Source organism: Triticum dicoccoides, chromosome 7A (genome assembly GCF_002162155.2).
Source record: "Triticum dicoccoides isolate Atlit2015 ecotype Zavitan chromosome 7A, WEW_v2.0, whole genome shotgun sequence".
Classification (NCBI taxonomy): Eukaryota; Viridiplantae; Streptophyta; class Magnoliopsida; order Poales; family Poaceae; genus Triticum; species Triticum dicoccoides.
The window spans coordinates 682951983-682960005 of NC_041392.1; positions in this window are offsets into that span (position 1 = coordinate 682951983).

Below are 8023 nucleotides of genomic sequence, written 5' to 3' on the forward strand. Positions count from 1 at the left end.
ACTCGAGGGCTTAGCTGCAGTCAACTACTCGCCTAAGTTTGAAAAATCCTACCGAGTGGGGAGCGACCCTCCCACTCGGGGGCTTAGCTGCAGTCCAGTACTCGCCTAAGTTTGAAAAATCCTACCGAGTGGAGAGCGACCCTCCCACTCGGGGGCTTAGCTGCAGTCCAGTACTCGCCTAAGTTTGAAAATCCTACCGAGTGGAGAGCGACCCTCCCACTCGGGGGCTTAGCTGCAGTCCAGTACTCGCCTAAGTTTGAAAAATCCTACCGTGTGGAGAGCGACCCTCCCACTCGGAGGCTTAGCTGTAGTCCTGTACTCGCCAAAGTACGAAACACATCCCAATCCGCAAGGACGACGAGGTGCAGGTCGACTGCCACCTTCTCCTTGGGAGCTTCGCCACAAATACAACATGCGTTCCATCCCAATCCACAAGGACGACGAGGTGCAGGTCGACTGCCACCTTCTCCTTGGGAGCTTCGCCACAAATACAATGTGCGCTCCATCCCAATCCGCAAGGACGACGAGGTGCATGTCGACTGCCACCTTCTCCTTGGGAGCTTCACCACAAATACAACATGCGCTCCATCCCAATCCGCAAGGACGACGAGGTGCAGGTCGACTGCCACCATCTCCTTCGGAGCTTCGCCACAAATACAACGTGCGCTCCATCCCGACCCGCAAGGACGACGAGGTGCAGGTCGACTGCTACCTTCTCCTTCGGAGCTGCGCCACAAATACAAAAGTTGTCTCGAGTGAAGAATGAGTTCCACTCGACGGAGAATTCATGAAGATGTTCAATGATAAACCAAGTTCAGATAAATCCTAAAGGTTCCAAGCAGCGAATCAAAGGTACTCGGGCACCATGCCCGAAGGTTACAAAAACCACTCGGCATTCCGAGGCAAATTTAAAGCGTATCCAAGTTTCATAAGATTGTTCACTCGGCTGGAGGAGGGCTGGCAGGCTCCACGAACAAGTCCAGATCGATCCCATCAGCGATCCGAGTAGCGGCAGCAATGAAAGTCTCCATGAAGGACTGGAAGTCGTGATTTTTGGTGTTAGCGACTTTGATCGCAGCCAGCCTGTCTTCACGAGCCTCCTTGCAATGGACTTGCACCAGGGACAGCGCCACATTAGCACCACACCGGGCGGAGGATTTCTTCCATTCTTGCACTCGGCCAGGGATCTCGTTCAGTCGAGTCATCGGAGATTCCAGATCATTCTGAAGCGTCGCCCCCGGCCAAAGCGTCGAGTCGATTCGAGAGACAACCTCCATCAGGCGTGCGAGGTAGCTTGTGGCACTGGCGATACGGGACTCCATTCGGAGCACGTTCATCGCAGTTTCGTCGCAGACCGGGGAAGCGATAGGGTCCAAACCCGTCTCGACCCTTCTAGTTTCTTCATCAAAGTCTTGACAAAGTTCTTCAGCCAAAAGTCAGTTCAATCAACCGAGCAAAATCCAATGGCAAGCATCAACACAGTCGGATTAAAAGAAATACCTCCCAGCACGAGATAAAGCTTCTTGGCAAGAGCCCTCAGATAAGCTTCTGTGTCGTTCCTCTTGCGGATCGCAGACTCCAACTTTTCGTTCAGGGCGACCTTATCCTTCTTCCAGCTGGTCACTTCGCGGTTAGCTTCATTAAGACAAGATGTCAGTCTAGTCACCTCTCCTTCAAGCGTTTCGACTGAAGCAAGCTTCTCGTCCGCGAGAACGGTTTTGTCTTGGGCTGCTTTTTGAGCGGCGGCGAGGTCCGAATCCTTCTTCTCCAGAGCCAACTTCATTTTCTCTGCAAAAGAAATAATCGAATCAAAAAAGAGACCAAAGAGATATATTGAAGTTCAGTCGGCAATCAGCTACCTTCCATACCAGCGGCCTCGTCTTGAGCTTTTTTCAGATTTTGCTGAGCCAATTCCAGGTCAAGGCTTAGCTGGATCTGCTGTTTCTCCAAGTCAGCAAAGCGAGCTCCAAGATCACAAGATTTCTGCAATCAGGGAGGGGAAGTTATTTTACAGCGAAAAACGACAAAGACAATAAATACTAAGACTACGATCGACTGCCCGCAGTCCACCATAGTCTCGGGGACTACACCCAGTGGGTGCACTTTGCGTGCCCCCACCGGTTCGGTTTACACTCGACATGGCCAGACCAGATCGAGAGAAAGAATAAAAATACAAAGACTACAGTCGACTGCCAGTAGTCCATCGTAGTCTCGGGGACTACACCCAGTGGGTGCACTCAGCGTGCCCCCACTAGTCCAAAAATTCAATCGACGCACCCAGTGGGTGTACAGATGGAAAGATTTTCGTAAAGAGAGTCTTCAGATAGCATATCCTAATAGAACAAGCGGTGACCAACTGACCTGAACATTGCTTTGGAGAGTCGAGCTGGCGTCATAGGCGGCCTGACTGGCGTCCCGCACCGCCTTCATCTTCTCCATCATAACACCCGCCTGGCGTATGGCTTCCTTGGCAGCATTCACTTCGTCCTCTGGGACATGATGGATCGCAAAAACTGAAGGTGGGTCGGCAGGAGCTTGAGCAGTCGACGAAGAAGGCAGGGCACTCGACAATGGTACGGTGAAGGTAACAGAACCCCGATTGGCATCACTAGCGTCCTGAACGACTGGTTCCGCCATCGGCGTCGACTGTGGCACCTTGCTTGCAGGAGCTTTCCTATTTTTCCTTGTCAAAGGCCTCTCAGGCTCTTCATCATCATCATCGGGGAGGTCAATAATGTTAGGAGTTGTTCAAAGATCAATCGCCAAAATCACATCACCCAATGGTACACATTGCAGTTGAGTCGACCAAATAAAGACAAAATGACATAAATCATACCCAGATTGGAAGTGACTGCATCCTCCATTACCTCATCCTCATCCCTGTAAGCTGAGGTCCCGGAAGTAGCAGCGCTGCCAGTTCCAAAGTTCGTCTGGTTAAATCAAGAAAAAATAAACAGCACGGAGCGTCGAGTGAATACAAAGGGAGACACTCATGCAGAAGCGACGGGGATGTCAATCTTAATCTTCGGCAACACCTTCCGAGGCTTCTGCTCTGCAACTTTGGGATGCTTTGACGCTTTTTCAGTTGGGGTTGGTGAAGATGTCCGAGGACGCTTTGAAGACTGACCAGTCTGAGCAATCGCCTTTTCACGGGCGCTCGGTCGTTCTTGGTCAAGCTTGGATCGCCTCTCCCTACGAGGAGGCGACTCGACTTCTTCTTCGTCACTTGAGTCATCGCTTTCTTCGTCCCCTTCTCCGTCAGAATGCCATTTGGCACTGTCGCCGCCACTCGCCTCTCCTTCCGAGTCTTGCTCTTGCTCTCTGTTGGGCACTGAGTACATTTCGATAAGGGCCTGAAAGAAAGCAGGGAGAATAAAGTCAGTCGACGCAGTATAGACAGCTGCGCGAGTGAATTCAGGTTATAATCAAAAGCTCAGAATCAGACCTTTTTTGGTTCATGGGACTGGTCGAATGGAGGAACTCTCCTGGCTCCCCTGGGGTTGTCCTTGTTTCCGGTGATGCCCGACAGCCACCCCTCCAGTATGTCGTCATCGACCTCCTCCGGGTGAATCCGAGTGGTGTCATCAAGACCCGAATACATCCACATCTGATGGTCTCGAGCTTGAAGAGGCTGGATGCGCCGCCGAAGGAAAACCTCCAAGAGATCCATACCAGTGACCCCGTCACGGATAAGCTGGACCACTCGTTCGACCAGCACCCTAACTTGCGCCTTCTCCTCCGGGATCACCTTCAAAGAGGAGGGTTTCCTCACTCGGTCCATGGTAAAAGGAGGAAGGCCAGTCGACTGCCCTGGCGTCGGCTGGTCTTTGCAGTAAAACCAGGTCGACTGCCATCCGCGGACCGAGTCGGGAAGAATCATGGCCGGAAAGGAACTTTTCCCTCTCATCTGAACACCAAGACCCCCACACATCTGAATCACTTGTGTTCTCTCATCACTCGGATTGGCCTTTTTCACCGTCTGAGAATGACAGGTGAAAATGTGCTTGAAAAGACCCCAGTGAGGCCGACAACCCAAGAAATTCTCGCACAAAGACACGAAAGCAGCGAGATACACGATTGTGTTGGGAGTGAAGTGGTGGAGTTGTGCCCCAAAGAAATTCAGAAATCCCCGAAAGAAAAGGTGAGGAGGCAAGGAAAACCCACGGTCGACGTGGGTGGCAAGGAGAACGCACTCACCCTCCCGAGGTTGCAGCTCGGATTCCTTCCCCGGAAGCCGCGCCGATCCATGGGGGATCAGTCCTCCGTCGGCTAGGTCGTCGAGGTCTTCTTGGCGGATCGTCGAGTGGATCCAGTTGCCCTGGATCCAGCCCTTCGGTAGGCCGGCTCGTGAGGAAGATCCACCCCGACTGGTCGCCTTCCCCTTCACCTTTGCCGTCGCCTTCTTCGCCCGCTCCAGAGCCGCCGTCTTCTCCTTCCCCATCATCACCGGCGAGACACGTACGGAGCGGCGGCGCTGGGGCGAGAACGAGCGCGACGAAGAAGCCTGAGGATGAGGAGAGGAAATGAGAACGCATTGTTCAAGAAACCCCGGTCCGACGCCTTATATGAGGTTACTTCCGAGTGGCTGACTGGTAGGCCCGAACGATCCTGTCAAATCCCGCAACAGTCGCGCGCACGATACGTGGCAAACAAGGTGGCGCGGAGATCGAGGCAGATCCACCCTATGCCATCCGATTACTGCGGCCTCCCCCGTCCCGCGCGCTTCCCAAAATTCGAATCCCACGAAATCCGCAGGCAGCAGAACAACTTGTCAGACGGAAGATCTCCTCCACACCGTCACTCGGAGCTTTTCAAGTAAAGAAACTCACTCGACAAAAAAACTAAGAATGGATCAAGGCGACTGAAAAGGAAGTTGCTGTCGTCACTTAGGTTCATTGATCCGAAACAAGATATGCTCATGGCATGAAAAATGAGTAGGAGAAGTTCTCAACTCCTTCCCCACTCAAACCTCGATCCATTCGGGGGCTAATGATGTAGCTATGTACCTAGGGTAGGGTCATGGACCTGTCCTAATTGCCCTACCCAAGGACATCTCTGGAAGAAATCACCTTTCAATCGACTTGGAGGTGTTCCACTCGACAGACTCGAAGACACTCGACCAAGAAGCAATCACTCGACCAAGATCCAACCACTCAACGGCCAGGAGACCTAAAGTCACTCCACACGCTAACGGTCGGTAATTAAGTAGCTTTTATGGTCATCATAGCACTTTATTAGGGGCGTTACCAGTAACGCCCGACCTTAATGTACTTAAAACCCTGCATAACTGAGGGCCGGAGGGGTCTGACGAACTCTATATAAGCCACCCCCCTCCTCAGTGTAAAGGGTTCGGATCCCTGTAATTCATACACACATAATCCAGTTGACCGCCTCCGGGCTCCGAGACGTAAGGCTATTACTTCTTCCGAGAAGGGCCTGAACTCGTAAACCTCGTGTGCTTACAACTACTCCATAGCTAAGATCTTGCCTCTCCATACCTACCCCCCTACATTACTGTCAGACTTAGAACCACGACATCACCCTCTTATTAAAAAGCACTAGCTGGAGAGCGCAGCTGTCATTCGCATTCATCACTGTTAATTTATATTGGGTATGACTATGATTGGATCTCTTTTACCATGAATTACAATGTCTAGTCAGTCCTTGATCTTTAAAGGTGCTTTGCATTTATGTTTTGCAGTCTCAGAAAGGGCTAGCGAGATACCATCTTGTTAATCATATTATGATTGTTTTGAGAAAGAGTTGTCTTCCGAGATTTATTATTATGACTTGCTACTTGATTATGCTATTGATATGAGTAATGACGAGACCTGAGAATTATTGCAAATGTGGTTAGTTATGATCTATGCTGAAAACTTGAATGCTGGCTTGACATAGTTACGACAACAGGAGCAAACAGAGTTTGTAAAAGTTTTTATTTCTTTCAGTTTGTGAACTGAATTGCTTGAGGACAAGCAACGGTTTAAGCTTGGGGGAGTTGATACGTCTCCGTCGTATCTACTTTTCCAAACACTTTTGCCCTTTTTTTGGACTCTAACTTGTATGATTTGAATGGAACTAACCCGGATTGACGCTGTTTTCAGCAGAATTACCATGGTGTTGTTTTATGTGCAGAAAACAAATATTCTCGGAATGACCTAAAACTCCACAGAACATCTTAGAAAAAATAAAAAAAATCCTCGCCAAAGATGAAGACCAGGGGGCCCACACCCTTCTCACGAGGGTGGGCCCCCCCAGGGCGCGCCCCCTACCTCGTGGGCCCCCTGTTGCGTCTCCGACTCCAACTCTACCTCCATATATTGAGTTTCGATGAGAAAAAAATAAGAGAGAAGAAATCATCGCGTTTTACGATATGGAGCCGCCGCCAAGCCCTAAAACCTCTCGGGAGGGCTGATCTGGAGTCCGTTCGGGGCTCCGGAGAGGGGGATTCGTCGCCGTCGTCATCATCAACCATCCTCCATCACCAATTTCATGATGCTCACCGCCGTGCGTGAGTAATTGCATCGTAGGCTTGCTGGACGGTGATGGATTGGATGAGATTTATCATGTAATCGAGTTAGTTTTGTTAGGGTTTGATCCCTAGTATCCATTATGTTCTGAGATTGATGTTGCTATGACTTTGCTATGCTTAATGCTTGTCACTAGGGCCCGAGTGCCATGATTTCATATCTGAACCTATTATGTTTTCATGAATATATGTGAGTTCTTGATCCTATCTTGCAAGTCTCTATAGTCACCTACTATATGTTATGATCCGGCAACCCCGAAGTGACAATAATCGGGACCACTCTCGGTGATGACCATAGTTTGAGGAGTTCATGTATTCACTATGTGCTAATGCTTTGTTTCGGTTCTCTATTAAAAGGAGGCCTTAATATCCCTTAGTTTCCAATAGGACCCCGCTACCACGGGAGGGTAGGACAAAAGATATCATGCAAGTTCTTTTCCATAAGCACGTATGAATATATACGGAATACATGCCTACATGACATTGATGAATTGGAGCTAGTTCTGTGTCACCCTATGTTATGACTGTTGCATGATGAACCGCATCCGGCATAATTATCCATCACTGATCCGGTGCCTACGAGTTTTCCATATACTGGTTTACGCTTATTTACTTTCCCGCTGCTACTGTTACAATCACTAAAAATACCAAAAATATTACTTTTGCTGTCTTTACTTTTGTTGCCGCTACTACCACTATCATATTACGTTGCTACTAAACACTTTGCTGCAGATACTAAGTTTCCAGGTGTGGTTGAATTGACAACTCAGCTGCTAATACTTGAGAATATTCTTTGGCTCCCCTTGTGTCGAATCAATAAATTTGGGTTGAATACTCTACCCTCTAAAGCTGTTGCGATCCCCTATACTTGTGGGTTATCATTGAGCAATTGACAGAATTGAGCATAGTTATGAGAATATCTAGGCATGATCATGTATATAGGCATCACGTCTGTGACAAGTAGACCAAAACGATTCTGCATCTACTACTATTACTCCACTCATCGACCGCTATCCAGCATGCATCTAGAGTATTAAGTTAAAAACAGAGTAACGCTTTAAGCAAGATGACATGATGTAGAGAGATAAATTCATGCAATATGAAATAAACCCCATCTTGTTATCCTCGATGGCAATGATACAATACGTGCCTTCTTGCCCCTTCTATCACTGGGAAAGGACACCGCAAGATCGAACCCAAAGCTAAGCACTTCTCCCATGGCAAGAACTACCAATATAGTTAGCCAAACCAAACGGATAATTCAAAGAGACTTGCAAAGATAACCAATCATACATAAAAGAATTCAAAGAAGATTCAAATATTATTCATAGATAGACTTGATGATAAACCCACAATTCATCGGTCTCAACAAACACACCGCAAAAAGAAGATTACATCGAATAGATCTCCATGAGAGAGGGGGAGAACTTTGTATTGAGATCCAAAAAGAGAGAAGAAGCCATCTAGCTACTAACTATGGACCCGAAGGTCTGA